Raw genomic sequence first — 25,819 nt, forward strand, 5'->3', positions numbered from 1 at the left:
GTCACTTTTGGTGTTGGGTTTCGGAATATTGCAGTTTTCCACCTTTCGGTTCTTCAGTGCTGCAGCCGCAGCACGGATCTCTTGATGGCTTCTGGTGGTCTGGACTCAACCACTGGAGTAGAGAACAGACCCTCAACAAGTCTGGACCCTAGAGACATCTTTGTTGGATTATGGTGGTGGGAAGCTCACCGGCAGACCTTCCTCGGCACTCAGCAAACCTGGACCTTCTCCAGCTGGAAAAAGTAGTCTGTGATGATGGCAAGGATGTCCCTTGAAGTATTCTTAGGCAGCTTGGAACATTTGCAGCTCTGGGTATCCAACAGCACTATGCCAGGGTTCCTCCTCTTCTGGGCAGTAGACAGCAACAGGCTTCCAGCGGTCACAAACACTTCTACGGACCCTTGGACATCTTCAACTCGGGACGTCTGGGCACTCCTCTTCAAGACTCAGAAAGCCCCTATCTCTGGATGGCAGACACACAGGACTGGCTTCCAGGGCACTTCGGATGAAGAGTAGCAGGTTGCACGGTGGCCCCTCATAGCTTTGCGAGAGGTCTCCTCTGCAGGTCCTCTCTAGATCAGTCCTTGGAAGAACAAAGCAGCTTTTGGATTACACAAAGAAAATGCAGCAGCAGACTTCTCCTCCAGCTGGTCTTCAAGGAACAGCTTTTTCTTGCTTCAGCTTCGACTTCAGCTTCTGAACAAATTGATGAGTGAGAGGTCCCCTGTTAGACACATTTGGTCCCCATTCACTCAAGTTGAGCCAGGCTCAGTCAACCAATTACGCAGAAGGGCATTCATGCAGGCAGGCAGGCAGGCAACCAGCCAATCAAGCTCACAGGCATTCAGGCCATTCACTCCACCCACACATCCATAACAAAGAATGTTGATTGGGGTAAGCACCCAGCCTTTCAGCACACTACACTGCATTCATGTCAGTTTAAGTCAGGGCTGTCTCAGGCATTGTGTCACACACAGAAACCAGGCACCCATAACACAGAATGTGAGTTCACTTCAGACTCCATTCACACATGTCCCACCTCAAGGGTGTACCCACAACACACAGCTGCTGGGAAGGCTCCAGTCAGTCTGACAGGAGGCAGCCCCCAAAGCCATATGCGGTATTTCCACCCAACAGCCAGTCAGCAGGAAGGGACAGAGTCAGAGCTTCCTTAGACTTTGGGAAACAAGGTAAAAGGCAATAGAAACCAAGAGGCCACAGTGGCCATCTTGTCTTCCTTCAGGAATCCATTGATTCCAATGGCAGGGACTGGGTGCCCCAAAAATGGACGACACTCAGAGCCACTGCCAAGTTAGCATGTAGCTGCCACCAGCATGTAGCTGCCACCAGCCCATAACCTGCTCTGTGGGCAACACACAGGGGCCCGAAAAACACACATGAGGATATCCCATGGTATCCCATGGGTGTTGTTCACCAAAAGGAAAACATGAAGAGCTGCACTGCCAGAGGTCCAGGCTAGACCTCAGTGGCAGAAAACATAAAGAAAACACACACAGATGAGTGGTAGGACAAGGATAATGCACCAGTTGTCCTGGAGAGCCAAAAGGTACCTCCTGGTTGCTGTTGGTTGTAAGCTAACCAGGATCTCCTATGATAGAAGCTGGAGCTAAATAGCTCCCAGCTCCCATCAATTTCGAACCCTGCATATGTGTTGGGAGCAGGCAGTTGGTAATGTGTGGTGTGCACTTTAGCCCTAGAATGGTCCTATTTTATCAGGTAGTCCTGTGCCTGCGTATGGTAGTAATCCTTTGGTTGTGCTGGTGGCCCATTGGGATGTGTTGTGTGCGCTGGTTCCCTCTGTCTGTGTTATATTTGTGGATACATTATGTCTATGAGTGCAGAAATGGTGCCAAGTCAATAATTTTGGGCTGGTGCAAAATTCTATGCATGCTCACCCATGCTAATAATTTATTATAAATTAGCCTTATTTGTGAATATGCAAGTAAATTAATCTGCTCCATTTTGGCTTTAGTGCAAATCGTTAGACTATCTTGCATGAGGTGTTGCATTAGGATAAACTTTCCTAATTTAAGAGGTCACCTTAACGATTGAAGCATCATGTCACATATTGGAAAGCCTTTAGTTTTGTAGATGCTCAAAGTCATCAAGTTGGTTCCAGGGACCATGGAGATGTTTGACCATGTGGCCTCCAGAATCCATTGAACTATGGTCCTCCAGCAACTATTCTGATTATATTGGGATACAGGCCATTTCGCAAACATTCCCAGCAAACATTCTAGTCACCCAACTCTCTATTTCCCTGTAGGTTCATATGGTAAGATGTCCATGTTTGTTCTAGTGCAAACTCCATCAAGGGCTTGCTCTGTCTTGATGCCTGAGGTGGGTTTTTGGTGAGTTCTATAAGAGTCTGCAACTCCTTCTCACCCGTACACATGCAACCAATTTGCCAACTTGCTATGATGCCTACAGAACAAGAAATCCATCTGTTGCATTTAACTGGTGTTTAGTTTACACAGTCTCCTAGTAAGAAAAAGGACACAAAGAATGATTTGCTTCTATGAAAACAGAGAGATTTCCTGATAGGCTGGTACCCCTGAAAGTCCAGAAGGACCAAGGAAGGGTCACTTACATCAGTGGAAGATGCCATTACATGTCTATCTCACACCTGCCCTACATTGTCCTCTAGCCCGGCTGCTCAAGGGTGTATCTCCTCTTTGTCAACTGGTCACCGTCAAAACTGGCAACTTTACCTGTGGACATTTGGCTGCCTCACTAAAGCAACCATATAACTTAAACTGCAATAACTTGTATTGAGACTGTGCTTCCCTTTAACAAAACATTGTAATCTGGTACTTTAGTCAGTTAAAGTGGATCAAGACTGCTACGACCAGAATGCCTTAGTTTATCAAATGTAAGCTCACAACAGAAAATACAGTATGCTGGTGACATTGAGGCGTCTAGTCGCCCCACACTGAAAGAAGCCATTGCTGATGCATTGTCTAGCCCAGCTATTGAACCATTTTTATCAATCTACTTCACTTTCAAATTGATTTGGTCAATTCTCTAGATCCTTGCCATTCTGGTTTCCATTGTAAACAGAAGCCATTGTTTGACATGATATGCTAGCATGCCAAATAAAAGGGGCATACAGTAGTAAAGTTCAGGTAAGCTCATCCTTCGCTGTTACCCCAGTTTCAGATTACGGCTACTATTTAGAATAGGGGGGTTCACTCAATTCTACAGTATGGTCCCCAGTGGGGAGGATAACTGTGTGGTGTGTCAATGGGTGTCGCATTGCTCTCCACTTTTCTGAACATATATATGGGCCCTCCTGAGACTTAGTGCCATTGCATACAGATGCTCACGTCATTTTGGTGATACTATAAAGGTTTTGAACCATACCTGTGACATGGGACGGACTAGCTTTTGGAGGGAGGCAGGGGCTTTGGAGAAAAAAGTGATGATATAGTTTTAAGTGTCGTTTTCCAACTGTATAGGCTAAAAACATAGCTTTTAGAAGCAGTTCTGAGGGGAAGCTTATTAAAAGAAATCCAATACACGATGATCTTGTTTGTTTATTTATTTTATTTCTATAGCGCACCTGACCCTGAGGTATCTGGGTGCAATTAGGTTACAGAAAAGAGGTTACAGACATAGGCAGTAGTCATTTTGTGGTTACATAGGAGGACATACAGTGGATGGCAGTGATCCAGTTGCATATGGTAATACAGTTGTGCATGATAAGACTTAGCATTAGACAAGAGGCATGAAGTAAACAATTAGAGGCATTTGTAGGAGGGCGAGAGTTCCTTATCTCAGTTAGTTCTTGCTAATCAGCCAGGATATGACACCTTTCTGGAAGTTGGAGAATAGCTTGGTTGTCTTGAGAGCGGGTGGGAGGGTGTTCCACAGTTGGGCTGCCATGATGGGGAAGCTGCTCCCTCCTGACCTTTTAAATTTGTATCTAGGGACCTGTAGGCAGGGCGAGTGAGCTGATCTGGTAACATGCGTGTTGGATCTGATGGAGAAGTTTTCTGTTAGGTAGGGTGGTGCTGTGTGGTTCAGGGCTTTGAAGGTAAGGCACAAGATATTTAGCTCAATGTTTTCTTTTATGGAGAGCCATTTATGTTGTCTTCTTATTGCTGAGATGTGCTCTCTTCTTGGTAGATTAAGGGTGACTCTAAGGGCATTGTTCTGCAATATTTGTAGTTTGTTGGTCACAAACTTACTAGCCCCTTGGCAGAGTCCATTACAGTAGTCCAGTTTGGACTGTATGAGTGCTCTGGCTAGAATAAAACAGCTTTCTGTTGAGAGTAGTGGTCTGCAGGCTCTTATTAGTTTGCTCGTGTAGGCAGTGGCTAATGAGGTCGCGTTAACTTGTTTGTGCAGATTGATGGTGGCGTCCAGGTAAAACCAAGTGTTTTTACTTCTTTGGCCACATGGATATTATTCCCGTCTATATTAAAGGAGTTGTAGCTAGGGCTTATCTTGTTTAGGTTGGCTGGGGAACATAGCAGCAGAAGTTCCGTTTTGTCATCATTCAGGCAGAGGCCATGGGTGGCCATCCATGCCTGAATGATTAAGTAAATTTTGTTCGCAAGCCATACATCTGTGTCATGGATGCTCGTTAGAGGGAGGAGGATCTGGGTATCATCTGCGTAATTTGTGTAGGTGACACCCAGACGGTCCAGTTCATCGAACAGAGGCTTTGTGAGGATGTTATACAGGGTGGGCGACACGCACGAACCCTGTGGCACTCCACATGTGATGGGTATGGAGTCCGCTGCTGCAGTCGGCAAGAAAACTCGCATGGTTCTATTGTTGAGGAATGATTCGATCCACGTGATTGCAGACTGGGAGAAATGGGCTGCTGTGGCGAGGTGGTCGCAGAGTACTTTATGGTCCACCAGGTCAAATGCGCCCGATAGTTATAGAAGGAGTAGGATTGCAATCCTTCCTTTGTCTTTGAGTTAGTCAATCTGGCATTTTAAGTCAATCAGGGCCGTTTCGGTCCCATGTTGAGGTCTAAAGCCATATTGTCGAGACCCCAGGAGCTGGTTAGTCTCTAGATATTCTTGGATTTGCAGGTATGCAACCCTATCTAGGATCTTCAGCAGTAATGGGACCGTTGTAATTGGCCTGTAATTGGTGGGTATGGTGGGGTCTAAGGTTTGTTTTTTAAGTAATGGAAGAACCCAGGATTCCTTCAAGTTGCTGGGTACTATGCATGTTGAGAAGGAGACGTTGATTCATTTTGTTAGGAAGGGGGCTAGGTCTTTGGCAGCATCTCTGATGATCTGTGCCGGGCAGCTATCTCCCTGACATCTCGTGGGTTTCAGGCAGGCGATGATTTTTTGTACTATTTGTACAGATACTTTTGAGAATTTGAAGTCCTGGGAGCATTGAGTTAGATGTTCTGTAGGTGGAGAAGTGAGGCTATGTTGGTTAGGTTGCGCCGTTTGTTTGCTATTTTAGTTTGCAGAGTGGCAATTTTGTTGGTGAGAGCGTTCAGGACACTCGTACACCAAGGTTTGTCTTTTAGGCATGAGTCGGGAGGGGAGTTAGGTGTCTCCATTTCTCTCGAGATGATGAAGAGCTCATTGGTGCTGGAAGCAGCTTGGTTGATTCTGTTATTGTAGGTATTGTGCTTAGTGCAGATGATCTCCTCTTTATATTTAGTTGAGAGATTGGCAAGGTTAGTTTTGTTCTCTAAGGATGGGGTGTGTTTCCATATTGACTTGAGTTTCCTTTTTCAGATCTAAGTGTTTTTAGCTGAGGGGTGACCCAAGAGTTCCGTTGGGCTCTTGGTTTGCCTTTGCACGTTTTCATGGGAGCAACTGAGTGTAAGGCTTTAGACATGGTAAGGTTGTAGGTGTCTACTAGTAAGTTGAGGTCTGTAGTGTTCAGGAGGGAGTTTAGGGTGGGGATAACCAGGGGCACGATTGCCTCTTAAGTGATGTTTCGTTTGTTTGTTGGTCACGGCTGTGCTATGGGGCTGGTTTTGTTAGGTGGGATGTTCGTGGCTACCTTTAAGGAGAGGAGGTGGTGATCGGTGCATGGTTGAGGTAGGATGTTGGTGACTGTGATGTTGCAGTTTAGGTCTGCTATCCAATCAAGGGTCCTTCCTTTCTTGTGGGTGGGATGGGTGATTTTTTGCAGGAATCCGTGATCGGTTAGGGTGTTGGCTAGCGATGCAGCTTGGGGGTCGTTGGGGTCTTTGAAGTCGAAGTTGAAGTCGCACAATATAAGAATTTGCGAGGAGGTTTTGGTATTATCAGATTGTAGAGTTTCTCATATCTTCCTCAAATGAGCCTATGGGCTCTGTTATAGAACTCGGGAGCATTACTCCTTACTTGTGAGGAGAACACTTATGTGCGCATCAGAAAACCCTTTGCGAACTAAAAACTCTTGATGCACAGAATAAAGATGCATGTGCCTTTGGAGAAATAGTGCCTCACTTATAGATCTGTTACTTTCCAGTTTCTGCAAGGGGGCAAAGGCTGCACCCATGCCTGTGTGGATATTACCATTGAGGCCAGTGACTCTGAACTGGCGTATTTGGAAAGGGAGAGTCTTCATGTTGGCACTGGCATGTGCAGGGACTGTGTGGCAGAACAAAAGAAGCGCGATTACTAAACCTAAATGACACCAGTGTGGATGAGATGCTATGTCATGTGTATGCAGACACACACATTTATTTAGGGTGCAAATCTAGAGGGGAAAGAAAAGGTCACCCTAAAAAGTAATCAACTTCAAAGGAAACCTAGTCCTGCGTGCCCCTTTAGGATGCCACCTGGTCTTTGTGTGCAGGTGTTTCATCTCAACATGCTGAACAATTGAAACTTTGCTGGAAGCAGGACATGCATCAGGGATTGCAGTGTCCACAGTGAATTATTGCAAAGGGTTCTATGTTGGGGACCCCAATAAGTGTATCCCTATACTACAAAAGATAAAAACCAAACTGCACGAAAACTGGTAGAAGCAGCAAAGTGAGCATATCTCTCCTATAGTTGGAGTACGCTGCTGGCTGCCAACCAAGGCCAGAAACATTGTTTGGAATTCTCACTTTGATGTCGAAAATATCATATGAAAGTGGTTCGGAATATGAATATTGTTAGCCATTGTGAGCTCTATACTCTTACTGGAAGAGAAACCTCTCAGTGTCAAAAATCAACATAGTTGCCATAGAGGTGAGGTGGAGGATTCTCACATTTGAGACACAGTTTGTTGCACACTCTGCCCCTGCTTATTCCAACTGGAAATTGAGGCATTTTCTATTTCTCCTGTAGAATACAAAAAACAACTTCCTCTCCCTCAAGTGATTGGATCATTTTTGGTTTTAAGTGCAATAAAAAACATTCCTGTAAGCATCTGACATCCTAAAAGTTCAACATTTCATAAGCTCGTTTCCATCTCGAAAGTTCTCTCAACATTAAAAAAGTATGATTATTTATTTTAACAGATGATTTGGTTCTGTGTTTGAAATATCCTCTTAAGGTATCAAAAAATAATTAGTTGCTGATGGATACTCGAAGTTTGCGGACTTGGAGGGCCCAACACTAACCTCCCCCGGAATACATGGAGGACTCAGTCAACGGCAAGTTCAAACTGCGGTTTATTACAGACAAAACCAACAGGGGTCAGCACAGGAACAGAGAATTATCCATGCACCTCTCGCTCTTTCTCGGCTCGCAGGCCGGTTTTACCCGCAAATGGCGTCAGCACTTCATCACAACCAGAAAACCTATTGGGCCAGGTGATTGGGTACTGAATCTTCTATTACCTATACAGGACACTATAGATGTTCTTCTACTGGCCCTCGCATGTCAGGTGACTGGCCTGTTCCTTCCACAAAATCCAACTTACTACATTGTTGCAGAGTAGTGGGTCTACCATTGGCTCTTGCCCATTGTTACCCACCCTTAGGGTACTAAACTGTGATTGGCTAGAGCTGACGTCCGCAGGCATGAGATCCGAAATGATTCTCAGCTCACTGTGCACCTTCTTAAGGTGATGAGAATGATTATGTGTCTGTATTGTAACTTGTGTGCACCACCTTTGCCTTATGAGAATGTTCTCCTGCTCGGCGCACCACTTGTTGTTGTTTTACGGGTGTTCATTTTTCATTTCCGGCACTGCCTGAATACCCAGCACCCAAGATTTACAGCATACTTTCCAAACAAATCCCACAACGCACATGGCATAATCTGTTTGCATGCAAACTCTGTAAATTTACTCAAACAGAATGAGGTTATCTGGTCAGGGTATTAAGTCATTACTTAACAGTTTGAATCATGAAACGTTCTGTCCGAGTAGACTAGGCTTCAAAACAAAAGTACATTCTATTTAGGTCCGAGCCCCACTGGTAAGTATGGATGAGAAGATCCGAAACTTGTCAGTACTTGCCAACCTAGCCTTATCATTTTCAGGTAGAGCCTTGTTGGACTTAAGGAGACAAACGAAAGCCAACATGCATTGGCAAAGCCAGCAGCTTCGGCTTTTGATTAGGCGTGGATAGGCACCAGGCACTGCCATAAGTGTACCACCTGGCCATAAGATGATAACAGCTAGAAGATGGTGCCAGTAACTGGGCATATGATGGCATTGCCTGGCAAATGTCTGCTAATACCTATACACAAGCCAAAACTGTTGGCTTTCTGATTGCTTGTTTAAGACAGGACTTCAGTGCAAGTCACAGAGACATTGACAAATAAATTGCTGTGGGGCATACCTCATTGTCTAGGGCAAGAAAACAAATCCTGGCCAGGCCTCCTGCAATTCAGCCTCATAGAATGATGTCCCTGAGGTGGCTGCTTAATGTATAGAGTGACAACCACCCTCCACTCCCTCTGTTACCAGTTGTGTATAACACCACTGACATGGCCTTCTTTCTAGGGGGGCCTGGCCCCCCTGCTTGAGCCGGGCTTGCTGTATGGGGTTATTTGCATTTAAGCATCTGCTAGCTTTGCTCAGGATCTCTTATGCCTTGCAGTTTTTGCATTGCTGAATTTGGCTAATGCCAAATAACAAAAGCAATGACCATATGTATATGTATATGTCTTCTAACTATAAAATTGTATGCTTGTGTTCTTCATGTATTTGAGTGTGTGTTTGTGTCCCGAAGTACGGATGGCACGTGTGCTTCATGTCTAACGCTGCTATGTCATGGTGTCTCTAACGACGTCAGCAACATGGCTTCTTAGTGCTTTAGTCCAGGCTGTCCATATAGGTGTCTCTGCAGCTCTTCATCCACAAATGGATAGATCTGTACCACACCGGGTCTGTATTGCTGGCTGAGGGGATACCTCTCAACGTACTTATCAATCATTGGTTCGTTAGGAATTTGTCCAAAATAAAATGGATGATTGCAGTGTTTTCTGGCCTTTCATGTTGTCATGAACCTGATGGGAGTGTGAGGGGTGGTGGCAGGACCCCGACTCCCTCTACAATAGTTCAGGAGGAACTTATCAAGTGACGCATAATCAAGTGACTCGCTAGACTTTGGAGACCATGAATACCACCCAAAAATCATATTAACATGTTCAGGTGGGCTACAAATCTGGCACGAGACTGAGCAGGAGGATATGACAACACCCCTCTCTATTACTTAGTCGGCTACAGTGGCTCCAGAAGGCCACGAGGAAGGCTCTTTAGCGTAACACATTAGATCTTTCAGACTGTTCATGGACTGCTCTTACTGGTCTTTCCAATTGGATCTCATCAGTCCCAAGAACTCGCTGGCTCGCTCATCCCCAATGGAGCACTTTGTTGGGGACAGAAAGTGCTCTTGGACAGTCGAAGGAGGATGCAGTCTATGATATGATATGGCATTTATAACACGCCTATACACAAGTGTTTCAAGGTGTGATAAGGCAAGGGAGGGGGAACAAAGGGAAGACAGACAATGATCCTACTAGGCCAGGTGCCATTCAGATTGTGCAAGTGCATGGGAAGGGGAAAAGGAAAGTGTGAGGGGCAGGAGACTGTCAAGTGCAGGGTAGGGTATTGTCTAGTAGAGGGCCAGGTAGGGACAATGTGGAATGGGACACACTGTCTGAGGGTTGGTCCCTTAAGGATGAGACTGTAGGGATGGACTCCATCTAAGGATGGACACTGTATATTCATTTGATTCAGTGGCAGTTGTTGGGACATGCACAAAATATGATTTTAAGTCATTGACGTGACATCAGAAATATGTAACATGTGACACTACTACTGGAAGGCATATCTGCCTATGGATGACATGGACCTGTTCCAGGTCACTAGCAAAACCAAGATGTGAGCAAGATGGCATTCTGCATACGGGTGAGTGAACAATGTACAGCATGTAGAGCATCCGAACCAGTGAAGCATAGGTACACAGTGAACCAGACACAGCCTTAGCACCACTCATACAACTACCACTACCATCCTCCCCACATGACCACCTTTCCACCCTATTCCACCAGTACAACACCATCATCACACAGGAATTCAACAAAATGTTACCCTTCAAATTACAAAAACCCCACAACAACCACCACAAACCATCGTTCATTAGTTCCCTCCTCTCGAACAAGCAGGAAGCCAGATGCCTAGAAAGAGCCTGGCAAAGGAACCCATGCCCCTCTACCAGGATACTGCAGCAACAAATATAAAAAAGCGATACGCAATTCCAAAGCCACCCATTACTTCCAAGAACTTCAATCTGTCACCAATCGTACCCAGAAACTATTCAACATCGTCAAATCCCTCTCTAAACCAGCATCCACACCCCCATCTACCACAGTATGCAACCCCCTCATGAACTACAACTACAAAATACACATCAGGATAGCCCTCCCCGCAGCTCTCCCACTCACACACCCCACTGCCAAACATTGCAAAACATGGGACACCTTTGACCCCATCGACACCCTCATCACCCTCACTGTCAAAACATAACCTGCACACTTCCTGGATGATGCGCGTCCGTCCTCAAACTACACCCAATTGCATCACCACCCTAGCTCCCACTAGCTCAACCTAATGAACTCCTGTTTCTGACATGGTACTATCCCCACTGCACTCAAAATGGGACAAATCTCACCCCTCAAAAAACTATCTCTCGACCCCAAGCCTCCTGAAAACACACCCCATTGTTATCATTCCATACCTTTCCAGGATCATGGAATGCTTTGTAACTACCCAACTGCAAAAACACATCACCACAAACAACCTACTCGACCCTTTCCAATCTTTCTTTTTGGGCTGGACACAGCACTGAGACCGCTACTCTTCACATCCTCGATGACCTCGACAGTTTAACAGATAAAGGACACACAGCACTACTCGTACTCCTTGATCTCTCTGCAGCCTTTGACACCATCGACCACACCATTCTACTGAACATCCTACCCCACAGGATGAATCTCAGTGGCACCTTTGAAGGCATCATGAAGTAAGACACAGACAACAGACTTCAAGTTCAAACAAACAATTTTATTTACCTTATATGTCAGGATGGTTGAACGCTTAACTTGCCCTATGCTAAGGTGTGATTTCCCTACCTAAATAAAACTAAGGAAATCTGAGTCAAAGAGTTCAACTTCAGAATCTGCCTGTGTCCAAAACCTATGTTTGCCCTCACAACTATATCTGTACAATGTGTAGGGATGTCAGTAACCAAAAGAAAACAATGTTCAATACAAAAGTCTGAGCTTCTTCCAGCTCATGGCTTCCTTTCAGCTCCCTTCCCAAGTGTGAATCTTCCTTGGATTCAAGAGGATATAGTCTTAACCAATACTCAGGGTTCCCTTCCCCAAGTTCCAAGCCACAAAACACAAGGGAACCTTTTGACTCTGTCCTAGCTTCAGCAAATGTCTCAGATCTCAAGGATTACCTTCCCCAAGATATAATTTGGTTAAACAACACAGTTCAAAAGACAAGATCCCTGCTTTCTTTATTGTAATTTTCATAGTTCCGTTGTTTTCATTTTCAAATATTTGTTTTGGAAGCTTGCAGCTTTCACACAAGTTGGAAATGATATTTCTTTCTGTTGTTTAAGTTTAAATCTCCATAATAAATCATACTACAAGTTTTATTTGCTTATTCTTCAGTTATTTTCAATTTGCAACACAACATGTAGTAATTTGCTCTTTTAAAGTTATATTGCATTTGGAACTCAGCATATAATGGTTTGCTTGAATTTAGGGTCCCGTTCCCTCTTAGCTTCAAAAAGGTCTTGATTCTGTTGGTTCATAAAGTTTTAATTTAGTTCGTTATTCAATCAATGTGGATTTCACTCATAACTAATTTTTACATTGTTGTTCAAGAATTATTCTGTTGTTAAAAATTGGTTCGTTTTGCTTTGTATATTCAATGTTTGTTCTGTTTTAAATGTTTAATGTTTGTTGTTTCCTCTTTAAATGTTTAATTTTGTTCATTTCGCTTTAAATGTTCAATATTTCTTCATTTCACTTTAAATGGATTATCCAGTGTTTGGAGACCTTCAAAACCAGGCTTCATGCCACATGCGACCACTCTGATACAAAGTATTCCTGGGGATTCAGTAATTGAAAATATGAAAGACCAGAGACTTTCAAATACGTGCTAGTTTGAGACACGCAACCACGCTGATACAAGCTATTCCTTGTTAACAAAGTTCACACACACGCACACTGGGTTTCCCATCCACCAGAAACTCACAGGTCACTGACAGTTTTCGCTGCAGCTTGGAGCACACAGTCTCCAACTTTCAAGGCCAGGCTTCCATGTTCTGCCTCTCAGGTACTCCTGGTCTAGCCTCTCAATGCAGGGGAATGAGCAACGCGAGCATAAGGGGAAGGGACAGCCTGCCCACACGGCTTCCCTCACTGCATTCCCTCTGCTACAGGGATCCCAGCTTCCAGACCATGCTTCCTTTGACCACCTTACTCCATGGTCCTCAGCGGCTCAGATGCTCGCTCTAGGAAGGTTCTCTGTTGCTTGCCCCGGCCTGCTTGCTGTTGCTTCTGTCGTCCCTGTTGTCTCTTCTGTAATTCTTTTTACTCTTTTATATACCTGCAGCTCCATGGCAGGCTGCAAGTGAGAGTATTCGATTAGCACTGCTTGACCACAATTAATGGGATATGCCTGACCCTTACAGCTCTTAGCAGACATCTTCATCGTCCGAGTATCACAGTGGTGAAAGATCACAGTCTTCATTGCTCTACTGTCAAGTGTCAATTGTGGAGAAATGAGGGGGCTGGTTTATAACAGCCCATGAAGGTTGGGCCGACTGTCAACAGGGAAAGGGGATACCATGTCTCACCCAAGTGCACCCCATCCCTAGTCACCAAAGTCCCTCCACCCAGGTGATCCTCTCTCGCTTCTCTGCCCCCAGGGTCGGGATCCAATAGTGATGGTCTTTCCCTGGCAACATGCGCAGAGGATCCAAGGGGTTTTGGAATGACAATACCCTCAGATTTCTCACACACCATCCTTGACTGGTACACCTCCTTTGTCACTGACAGGACACACTTTGTCTCCATGCCACCTGTGAAGGCATCATGAAGCAAGACACAGGCAACAGATTCAAAGTTCGAACAAAAAGTATTTATTAACTCAAATGTCAGGATGGAGTAAGGCCTTACTTGCTCTACCTAAATTAACTAAGGATAGTCTGAGTCAGTACGTTCAACTTAAAAGTGTCTGTGTGCAAAACCTATACTTGCCCTCACAACTAAAGATAAACAATGTATAGAGATGTCAGCAACCAATGTAACAGTGTTCAAACCATAGTTCTGAGGCTCTTCCAGCTACAAGCTTCTTCTCAGCTCCCTTTCCCAAAATTCAAACAAGTCCAACCAAATGGCCTCTGGGTGCCCTTCTCCAAGTACAACACAGTTCCACAAGATGTTCTCAGTGTTCCTGTCCATAGGCTTCCACAGGCCTTTAAATTCACAGTTGAATCCACTTGTTATGTTTGCCTTTTATTTTCATCAATTGCACAACTCTTAGGCCGCCCAGCCGCAGTCACTGGATTCTTCTTGGTCCACTCCAAGGAAAGGTTACTAGATCTAGGCGCAGTTGTCAGACCACACAGTCCACTCATCGCAGGTCGCGCAACCGATAACCCTAGGTGCTTTACAACAGTTCATACTTTCTCATAGGACTTACTTGACAGCACAGGCTGATGGGGCCCCTGAGGGACACTCGGATGCGGAAACAAGGCACAATCACCACACACGAATGGATACGCCAGACACGAGGATGTATTCCCAAAATCTAGGGTTTATTGCAAAACAAAAAGTCCCAGTTGGCCAACTGGTCCCACGCCCCGCGACGTGTGTCTAACAGACCTCGGGGGACGCAAGCAAATGAAAATTATACATCAGTTACATATATACAAAATGAGCATCCTACAATCAGTAATGACACATCTTATGCCGCCCCTAATTCATCCCCTTTGAATTGGAGGCGATGATTGACCATGGTGACGATTATGACACTTTAGACCACCATATTTAGTAACAGGTTGCAATCTCAAATTTACAGGCACCATTCTTTATTTGCGAGAACACAGCGCTTCTGTTTTCATGGGCAAGCGGCGCGTAGGAGACTGGCACATACCAGGCCTCACTATCTCTTAGTTTCGATTCTCGCTCTAGAGGTCGGCTTGCTCTCCGGGGCCTCACTGTGCTCAGAAAGGGGGGGCCGTAAAGACGAACATAATTCAACTCTTTAAAAGTTAGTTTCATATATTGCTATTCTTTCAGGAGACTCACTGGCATTCGTGTACTGATTAAAATGCCTTGCTCCCTGCCTTCAAGGATATGCGAGGGAGGGAATCGGGCATTTCTGACTGGCTTTCCAGTGTAATGTTTCGACATTTTTCTTAGCCTTGGACCATTGAAGCAAAATAATATCTACAGCAAAGCAGTTTTACATGAGGCAAAGTGGCAACGTTAGAGAGAGCAGAGAGAAAACAAAATGGCGATTCTGGTCATCTTAAAATGGCTGCACTCTAGTTGAGCTAATGGCTACGTAATAACTAATGAGCATATATTCTTAACACTTTAAATGAGGCGGTTGGTCTTCGGCCAATCAATTATCCTGCATTGCCTTCCGTTTGAGGGGTTTCTACTTTTCTAGACTGACAAACCCTCCTCTTGGCCGTATGCCAAACGCCTCATCCATACATTGCATCTTCCTCTGACTGAGTGTTTAGATCAGGCTCGGAATCTGATCCGAACTCTGACTCATATATGTTCTCAGATTCCTCCTTTTCCTCATCGATATTAATTTCCATGAATTCTTTAATTGTTTTCGATTCATTATCATTGTGGGTATTTTTGGGTCTAGCAATGTGTTTTCGTTCTACCATCTGAACACATTCCTCACTAATTTCTGTGCATACTATGGGAAGACAGTGTATGCAACAACAACATGTCACAAATATTCCTAGGATTGCTACTACGATTGCAAATAACTTCCATCCCCAGGACCGTAACACTTCCCAGTACCAGGAGCTTATATTTAACTCCCAACCACTCTCAGGAGGGCGAAGGTCAGAGCATAATACATGCAATTTTCTTATTGCTTCGAAAATCGTGGGGGAGGAGTCACTTACAAATACGCAACACGCTGATCCCACAATTTTACAAACACTGCCGCGATCAACTAAGATTATATCAAGGGACATTCTGTTTTGCAGATACATCAATCTTATTCCTTTTTCCTCAAGAGTCATATTATATAATATGTCGGTGGTTCCATTTATTGTTTCTTCCAATATTCTAGACAGTCGTCTTATGTTATAAGAGTTTATTGCCTGGCCCCAAAATGGTATGAATGATTTTGCTATGTCCCCTACAATCAACCCGTCTTCAATTTTCCGGTGATTTCGTGCCCTATCCAATCTGGTTATATCTGATGTTTTTAAAAGAAATACCCCAGGAAACAGACAGCCTAAATAACACGTGCCTCCCCAGTTCCTAGGTAACCAAGGATGTGCTTTTTCTCCACATATGAAATACACAGGATCTCCCACATATATTGGTTCCACTTCTTTATCAAGGAATGCTATGTTCCTGCATCTGGTAAATGTTCCTACCTGGAAAGAACCCTTTTTCTTTAAACAGAATGGGACAGAATGAGGGTTATAATTCACTGTATATGAAGGGGGTTCCGCATCCTTATTCCCCTATGGGTTCATGTGGAACATAATAACAGAGGTTTTATAAGGTACAGACAATCTATCCTGTGGTATTATTGCTGGTGTAATTAAACGTCTTTTATGGAATATGGAGCAACCCACCGGTTTCATAATCACTTCTTCGAATTCATTCATGTTTGTTTTGTCTAATTGACCAGTTTCACTTTCGTTCCATTTCCCATAATATAAGGCACTTAGAGAAGCATAACATGCAGAAGTTAAGGGCAGGGGCTGTACATACCATCCTATTCCCTGACCACCATGCTGCGGCAGGTGGGCACAGACCCAACAGTTGTTCTTTGTTAGTATTGAGTGTGTCATATTAATTATCACTAGTAATGTGTTGTTCCCATATCCTTCCCTATGTCTCTCTTCCATTGGGGACAAGGTATAGGAAATCACATGGACTGGACATTCCGTCATGGAAATGTTCACAGTAGGCAACAGTACTTCAAGGGGGTGCATTTCTTCTAGGTACCATAATACTGATATGGTCAATATTGGGGCTAATATACTCATTATACACATTATTATCGTTAAACCCAACATACAATTCTTTCCCTTTTTCACCTTTCTACGTACTGCGTTTAACTCGCTATCAGCATTGGTGCAGAAGGAGACGTTGGCTGGCCCCGGCATCTTCCCTCATTGTTCTGCTCTCACCGTGTTCGTTGTGAATATCTCCTGCTGATACACTTGTTGGAATGTCAGAGAGTTCGATAAATGTCTACAGTCCTTCCATGCCAGTTCTCGTTCAGCCTGGATTGCTTATCTGTTTGGTAAGATTCCCATGCATTTGCACATTGCTCTAGAGTTTCAGAGCAGCTGCCTTTGTACCATGTGCGCCCGCTTGTCCGCTTGGGTTCCGGACACATGGATTTAGCACCGAGTAGTTGCGTTTGTTGAGCTGTCTGGCTTGCACAACTCTCACGCCACTCTCCTCTAGGCCTCCGGTTCCTACTTCATCCGAGAATAGGAAACAGAGGCAATAAAATCACAAAAAGATGAAGATGCGATCACTCCTTTTTTCTGCTTCGCAGGTTATACCGATTTGCTCCCGGTATTGTGTGGTCGACAAATAGTGCAGGTGCACTTCCAGTGTCAAGTTTGGAGTCAGCCTGGGGCACAATGGCAGATGATGACTGCCCAGGCGACGATGCTGGCTGCGGTGCAACAGAAGATGGTGGGCGCCACAGAGGTATACGCTTGATATCGACCAGCAGTGATGCATAATCTGCTGGAAAACGTTGGGGTGCCCTTTGCCCTTCCTCTTTTATGGCAATCTCCTCAGGCTTTGTTTCAGGATCAGGCAGTTTTTGTGGCAAGGGACCGGCAATGGCATTTTTCGTGTCTGGAACCGCTGCTGTCTCTTTCTGGTCTGTGTCCCGATCAGTCGACGTGTCAAATGGCGGTGGGACTTTCTTGGCATGCGTGGCATGGATCCACACATTCCGTCCATCCACGCGTATCGCTGTCTGCGTGGTCAACATTATTTGGTAGGGCCCACGCCACCTGGGTGCCACCGATGTTTTCCGCTCATAATTTCTAATCAGCACCCAGGTTCCTGGCTCCAATGCATGTCCTGGGCCAGTGTACCTCACCGGTAATGCCTCCTGCACCTGCTGATGAATCAAACGCAGTTTTTTTACTAACAAATTACAATACATGCTGAGTACAGGGTATTCTACCTCTCTCATTCTTTTCGGCTGGGGTGCACTCCACTCATTTTCCGGTCTTCCCATTAGGATTTCGTATGGGGAGAGACCAGTTCTGGCTTGCACTGATGTTCGCATACACAGTAACGCTATTGGCAATGCATCCACCCAACTAAAATTGCTGCCTGCACAAATCTTACTTATTTTGGATTTCAGGATGCCGTTATGACGTTCAATAAGTCCGGCACTCATGGGATGGCTGGAGCAATGGAATAGCTTATCGATCTGGAGACCTGCACAAATCTGTAATATTACTGCACCTACAAAATGCGGACCATTGTCCGACCATATGACACGGGGCAGACCGAAGCGAGAGAAGTACTTTTTTAGCATTACTTTTGCCGTGCTCATGGCTGTGCAGTCTTTCAACGGATATGCTTCCACCCATTTGCTAAATGCACATATGATCACTAGAACATACTTCAGGTTTTGGCATCTCTCCATTTCTATGAAGTTAAAGTGAATCACTTCGAATGGCATAGAGGGAGGTCCGAAACTTCCTGTTGGAGTCACCGTTCCTTTCCCCACATTGTGCTGTAGGCACGTTATGCAGTTCTGTACTAGCCTTTCGGCATTCTTTTTTATAAGAGGATTTTCCCAGACAGTGGCCAAATGTTGGACTATTTTCTTTGCACAGATATGTGTGGGACTGTGAGCCATTGTAACCATTGCATTTACATGAGCATTTGGCAACATCCAATTTCCGCTCCTCTTGTCCACCCAACAACCCTCCAAGTCCAGTTCTGCAGAGCCCTTGGCCCATTCCTGTATTTCGTCGGCAGTAGCTTCCGTCTGCATCTCTCTTACAGTTACAATTCCATTTTCTATCATACAGGGCACTTCCTCCGATTGTACTGTTAACATTTTTGTATTTAAATCAGTGGCAGTTTGTTTCGCAATTCTGTCTGCAAATGCATTTCCTTCTCCCACTTTGCATGTCACTTTTTGTATGCGCTTCGCATTTCACTATCGTCAGGTGCTTTGGGCACGTAAGTGCAGACAGTAATCGTACAATCAAAGGGCCATGTTGAATTCTAGCCCCATGTGATGTTAGGAAACCTCTCTCGGCCCATAATCGGCCGAAGTTATGAACCACGCCAAAGGCATACCGGCTATCAGTGTAAATATTTACGCTAAAGTTCTCTGAAAATTCACAAGCCCTTGTTAAGGCAATTATCTCTGCTGCTTGGGCAGAGTTGTATGGGATTCTTTTACTCTCCACAACACTTTTTAATGTAGTGATAGCGTATGCGGCGGTGTATGTGCCGTCTGGTAGTTTAAAACAGGAGCCGTCACAAAACAGTTCCCCTTCTGGTTCTTTCAGTGGTGTGTCACTCAGATCAATTCTCCCTTTTGTTTCTTCCTCAGTAACCATTAAACAATCATGGGGAGGTAATTCAGTCCCACCAATATTTTCCCCGGGCATTGGCATTAGTTCTGCTGGATTCAGAGCGCCACACCTCATAATTTGGATGTGGGGTGCAAACAATACAATTTCATATCTAGTCAATCTAGCAGAGGTGAGGTGTTGCATCTGCGTTCTATTGAGTAGAACATCTATGGCATGTGGCACCATTAAAATTAAAGTGTGCCCCAATACCATCCCTTCTGTTTGTTTCACTGACGCAGCAGCCGCTGCAACAGCTCGCAAATATCATGGTAGTGCGCGCACTACAGGGTCCAGTGCGGAAGAAAAATAACCGCACGGCCTATTTCTTCCACCTTGTTCCTGTGTTACAACAGACAACGCGCATCCTTCGTTCTCATGCACAAACACCTTTTCATAATTTGGCGTGCCCAAAACTGGAGCAGAACTCAAAATGATTTTTAGCGCATCAAATGCTTTCTGACATTCTTCATTCGTCCGCAAAGGCATCACAGCATCCTTTTTTGTCAATTCCACCATTGGTTTCATAATCAAAGCGAAGTTCACAATCCATTGACGGCAATATGAAGCCATGCCTATTATAGCTCTCACTCCTTTCTGCGTCTTTGGAATCGGCATACCAGAAATGCTCTCTATCCTCTCTGGCGTTAATCTTCTCCCTTCTTTAGAAAGTAGGTAACCCAAATAAGCTACTTCCTTTTGACAGTACTGGAATTTCTTTAGGCTTGCTTTATGGCCATGCGCAGCTAGATGAGTCAATTACAAAACAGTACCTTTTTTACATACCTCTTCCGTGTCAGCAGCGATTAGTAAATTGTCAATGTCTTGTAGCAACACACAGTCTGCCGGTAATTGTAACATGTCTAGTTGTTCTTTCAATGCCCTACTGTATATGCTCGGACTTTCAGTATAACCTTATGGAATGCATGTGAATGTGAATGATCGTCCTCCTAAAGTGAAAGCAAATAAATACCTGCTTTCTCTGTGCACTGGAATGCTAAAGAAAGCATTCTTCAAATCGATATGGTATGATAGTTTATTTATATAGCGCCTATACACAATGTGTTTCAAAGCGCTTCAAGGAGGGAGGGGACATAGGAAAATACAGTTACATTCAGCAAAAGTCCTTGAAACAATACAGAATGTGAAAATAACTATCATAATAGGCCTGTCGACATTTCTGATAGTGCAAGTGCATAGAACAAGTAAGGCAAGGGGTGATGGAAAGGAAGGAAAACAGAGCAAGCAGTAACATTACTAAGTCTGACGACAATTTACGCAGTGCAGGTGGTAACAAGAGGCGGGGTGGGAGGGGGGGCAAGTGGACGGAGGGGGGGAAGGAGAACAAGACACGCTACTGAGCAAAAAGTCAGTGACAAATTGAAAAGTAGGGGAGGGAGGAGGGGGAGAACAAAAGGGGGGACAGATAAGCTGCTATCAAGAGTCACGGAACAGAAGATAGGAGTAAGTGCTAGGAGGCGGAAGTCTAAGAGGGGGGAGAAAAGGAGGGGGGAGTAGGAGGAAAGTTGAAGAGGACGGAAATGAGGAGGGGGGGTGGAGCGCAGAGCAAGAGGGGGGGCAAGCAGGGTGAGGGCACACAGATGCTCACGGGGGGGGCAAACAGAATCTCGGGGGGGCAAACAGACACTCACGGGGGGCAGGGGGGCACACAGATAATCACGGGGGGCAGGGGGGGCAGAGGGGGGCACACAGATACTCACAGGGGGCAGGGGGGCACACAGATACTCACGGGGGGCAGGGGGGCATACAGATACTCACGGGGGCAGAGGGGGGGCACACAGATACTCACGGGGGGCAGGGGGGGCACACAGATACTCACGGGGGGCAGGGGGGCACACAGATACTCACGGGGGGCAGGAATGGGGGCACAGATACTCACGGGGGCAGGGGGGCACACAGATACTCACAGGGGGCAGGAGGGGCACATAGATACTCACGGGGGGCACACAGATACTCACGGGGGGCAGGGGGGCAGGAGGGGCACATAGATACTCACGGGGGGCAGGAGGGGGGCACACAATACTTACGGGGGCAGGGGGGGCAGGAGGGGCACATAGATACTCACGGGGGGCAGGAGGGGGCACACAGATACTCACGGGGGCGGGGGGCACATAGATACTCACGGGGGGCAGGAGGGGGGCACACAGATACTCACGGGGGGCAGGAGGGGCACATAGATACTCACGGGGGCAGGAGGGGGTACACAGATAATCACGGGGGGCAGGGGGGCCGGAGGGGCACATAGATACTCACGGGGGGCACACAGATACTCACGGGGGGCAGGAGGGGCACATAGATACTCACGGGGGGCAGGAGGGGGCCACATAGATACTCACAGGGGGCAGGAGGGGCACATAGATACTCACGGGGGCCAGGAGGGGGGCACACAGATACTCACGGGGGGCAAGGGGGCACACAGATACTCACTGGGGGCAGGAGGGGCACATAGATACTCACGGGAGGCAGGAGGGGGGCACACAGATACTCACAGGGGGCAGGGGGGGCAGGAGGGGCACATAGATACTCACGGGGGGCAGGAGGGGCACAGATACTCACGGGGGCAGGAGGGGGACACACAGATACTCACGGGGTGCAGGGGGGCAGGAAGGGCACATAGATACTCACGGGGGGCAGGAGGGGCACATAGATACTCACGGGGGCAGGAGGGGGGCACACAGATACTCACGGGGGGCAGGGGGGGCACATAGATACTCACGGGGGGTAGACAAACACTCACATGGGGCCAGCGATCCGGCGTACCGCGGTGGACAGCGGTAGACAGGGCCTTAGGATCGGGCCTTTGGGGGAGGGCCGGCCAAGCCTGCCGGCCTCCTCATTGGCCAAGATGTAGAGGGCCATGGCCAATCCTGGGCCCCATGCACACACCAGCCCTAGCACTCCAGTGCATAGCAGGCGCACACAGCCATCTTGAAATGGCAAGTAAGCAAGAAAACGAAATAGCGCACACCCAAACGGTGACAAAGCGGAGCGTTAACAGGCTCCAAAAGTAGCACAAAGTCAAATGTTGCTGAGCATCAGGTCCATTACTACAATTGTGTACCTTCATTTCGTTTTTCTGCACAGGACGTGTGCCACTCGCCGAGGACCAGGGGATGCATGCCTGCAGCATGGAGGTGCACTCAGTGCACTGCGAGGCATCAGATGGTAGGAGGGAGAAAAGAGCAGCAGCCGCTCCGGCGGTCGTTGCAAGAGAAAGGGAGTAGAGATGGGGGAACACATTGCATGGGGCCAGGATCGGGCCTTTGGGGGAGGGCCGGCCAAGCCTGCCGGCCTCCTCATTGGCCAAGATGTAGAGGGCCATGGCCAATCCTGGGCCCCATGCACACACCAGCCCTAGCACTCCGGTGCATAGCAGGCGCACACAGCCATCTTGAAATAGCAATTAAGCAAGAAAACGAAATAGCGCACACCCAAACGGTGACAAAGCGAAGCGTTAACAGGCTCCAAAAGTAGCACAAAGTCAAATGTTGCTGAGCATCAGGTCCATTACTACAATTGCGTACCTTCATTTCGTTTTTCTGCACAGGACGTGTGCCACTCGCCGAGGACCAGGGGATGCATGCCTGCAGCATGGAGGTGCACCCAGTGCACTGCGAGGCATCAGATGGTAGGAGGGAGAAAGGAGCAGCAGCCGCCCCGGCGGTCGTTGCAAGAGAAAGAAGCACTGAAATATTCTGCCGATGCAGGGATCATTGTCAATATCGTAGTGACATCTGGTACTAACGGAAATTGGGGATCAACTACTTTATTTAGTGCACAGAGAACAATTATGAAACGGTACGGTACCTCATTGCCCCCTTTCTTGTACACTGGAAGAATGGGGCTGTTATATACACTACCTGTAATTTCTTCAATCACTCCCAATTTCACCAAATCAGAAACAATACTTTTCAATCCTTTTTCCCCTTCTGCTGAAATTTTAAACTGTGGAATATGCGGTAACGTTACTCCTTCTTTTAAAGCAATTTTTACTCGCTTTATTTTCAAGCATCCCACATCATTGTCATTCACGCCCCAAATACAAGTTGGCACCTCACTCAATTCTCCTGTTAAAGGTTTCGTCACAAATTCAGAAGTCGGCATACTCTGGGGAGAAATAGTCAGAAATACCCCATCTGGTGTACAGTGGATAACCGTACTTAGCTTTTTCAATAAATTCAATCCTAAAAGATTTTCCCCACAATGCTCTGTTAAAAGAAATGGACAATGTTCAGTAAAGGGCCCTATTGTCACTGCTACTGATTTGGACTCAGGATTTATTACTGGGGTGCCTGCGAACCCTACTGAGATATTTTGTCACCCTGACAGAGGTATATCTGGAACCAAGTGATGATCTATCGAGCACTTATGTGCCCCCGTGTCTACGAGGAATCTATGCTCTTCATTCCCAACTTTCATTTCTACATAGGGTCCTTTTTGATTCACGGGAATGGATACTGGTTCCGACCCCTGTCCTGGGCTTTCCTATTGGAGTAACAACACATCATGCGATGTGTAGTCACCACTGTTATTATAGTACGCACCTGTCTGAATATCAAAAATGTTCCCACCTCTTCCTCTATTTCCAGTTTGTGCACCCTGCTGATTTTGACTCTGAGCAGAAGTAATCTGATTCGGAGCCTGACCTTGATTTTGTGCACCATTCCCTTGATTACTTTGGTGTTGTGGCATCTGATTTCTGTTGTGACCATTCGTTCCCGGGTGCCCTCTGTGCTGTCTTCTCTGACCATATCAGCCTCTAGTTTGCAAATGTGGCCATTGTGCTCTCCAATGTCCTTCCTCTCTACAATATGCACATTGGTTTAATCCCAAAGGCCCTACATGCATATTCGAATTATTCCTGCTCTGTGCATTTCCCCTTCCCCTGTTATGTCCCGCTACTTGCTGGAGTAACACCGCTACTATCATCCGCAGGACTTCTATTCTTATTTGCAAACGGTACTCATTACATATCTCATTTATTTCCCCTACCGAAGTCCTAGGGCTTGACATCCATCTCATTGTTTCCCGTACACACACTCACAATCTTTGCCTATCACCTATCTGACCCGGTGGTGGCAAGGATTTCTGCATATAAAACCCCATCGTTTTCTTCCTACTTCTCTCAATATCTTTTCTCCTGTACCCTGGTGTAGCAAATACTTCAGAATATTCTTCATCAAGTTCATTCTTTATTTCAAACAGTCGCTTCACATGCTCTTCTATTTCATCATTTCTCCCTCTACAACGGGCTAATGCATTTAAATCCAACAATCGTTGCGGTGGTAGCTTCCCAATTAACTTTTTCCATTGTGCCAACAAATATTCCCCCCTGCATTCCAACAATACCTGTTTTTCATTACTCGTCCTGAAGTCATGTATTGATGCTAACGTGGCCGCCCCATCATTCTCGTCTATATACATTTCCGCCTGTTCTTGCAGTTCACGCTTTCTCTCCTTGCTGATCGCGCTGCGGGTCACTCTCACACACTCGCTCTGTTCTAATTCGCTTATGGGAGGGGCAGTCGGGACAGAGGAATTCTCTTGACCGGGAGGTGTGGAAGGGGCAGTGGGCACGGGAGAAATCTGCTGGGGCTGTGATGGTTGTGAAACACTCGGGACTGGCTGACTAGAGGGCGATACCATTACTAACGCTGCCTTTGTCTATATTGGAGTTGGGACAGCTTGAGCAATAGGAGGGGGCTGGATGACGGCTACTGATGTAATCTTTTTAGTCTCACTCTTCGGGTCTTGTTTTGTTTCAGTTAATATCTTGTTCATTAATTCATCTGATGAATGTAGCTCCCTTTGCGGATATATTTTTTCTATGTTTAATTCATCACGCCGCCTTGCCTTTCTCAAACTATTACTCCATTCCGCCTCCTCCTTCTCCTCAGCTTTCTCCGCTTTTGACTTATGCCTGCGCGCATGTTTCTCTCTACTTCTTAATCGGAGCATTGCTTCCCTCCTCCAGTCTCTGAGATTATCAAGTGCCCCAGGGCGTGCTCTCTTACTTATCAAAACCTTTTCCAGGTTATCTATCTGGTCCATCTCAAAACTCCCATTCCTCAGCCATTGAAGGTCTTCCTGCTTTCTGGTTTGCTTATGCCAAGTTTCACAAAACATTATCGCTCCCATACCATACTTTACATACAAATCATAAGCCAGCGTTCCCCCCGGAGGTGCTACCTGGCCAGTTTCCAATGATTGTTTGCCGCAGCGGAAAAATCCTGCTAAGGTTGACAATACCCCAGGCATGTTTTAACCTTACCCTTGGATAATCAAACTTACTCTGGGTGTTTGATTTTGCAAAATCAACTCTCAACCAATATCAGGATCACTTACGAATCGGGGCACGACTCACCTGATTAGTCAATTTGTCTTTTCAAGACACAATTCGTCTGTATACTGACGCAACCAATGACGTTGTGTCTGCGTATCTCGGCACTGCCTCGTTTTGGGACCCTCGCCTCCTTGTTCGCAGGCCAGGGACGTTGATCAGGCATCAGCTGTGTGCAGATCTGCAAAGGAGTCTCATCACTTTCGCTGGGCGCCCTG

The 25,819-nt window shown here is 46.1% G+C and overlaps 1 protein-coding gene across 2 annotated transcripts in view; it reads left to right on the forward strand.

The window, feature by feature from the left end:
• CERS1 (ceramide synthase 1) overlaps positions 1-25,819 on the forward strand; it is a 306,536-nt gene that overhangs the window by 274,941 nt on the left and 5,776 nt on the right. The gene's annotated exons all lie outside the window — the stretch shown is intronic.

The sequence above is a fragment of the Ambystoma mexicanum genome, chromosome 1p, assembly GCF_040938575.1.
Source record: "Ambystoma mexicanum isolate Mex_15411 chromosome 1p, UKY_AmexF1_1, whole genome shotgun sequence".
Taxonomy (NCBI): domain Eukaryota; kingdom Metazoa; phylum Chordata; class Amphibia; order Caudata; family Ambystomatidae; genus Ambystoma; species Ambystoma mexicanum.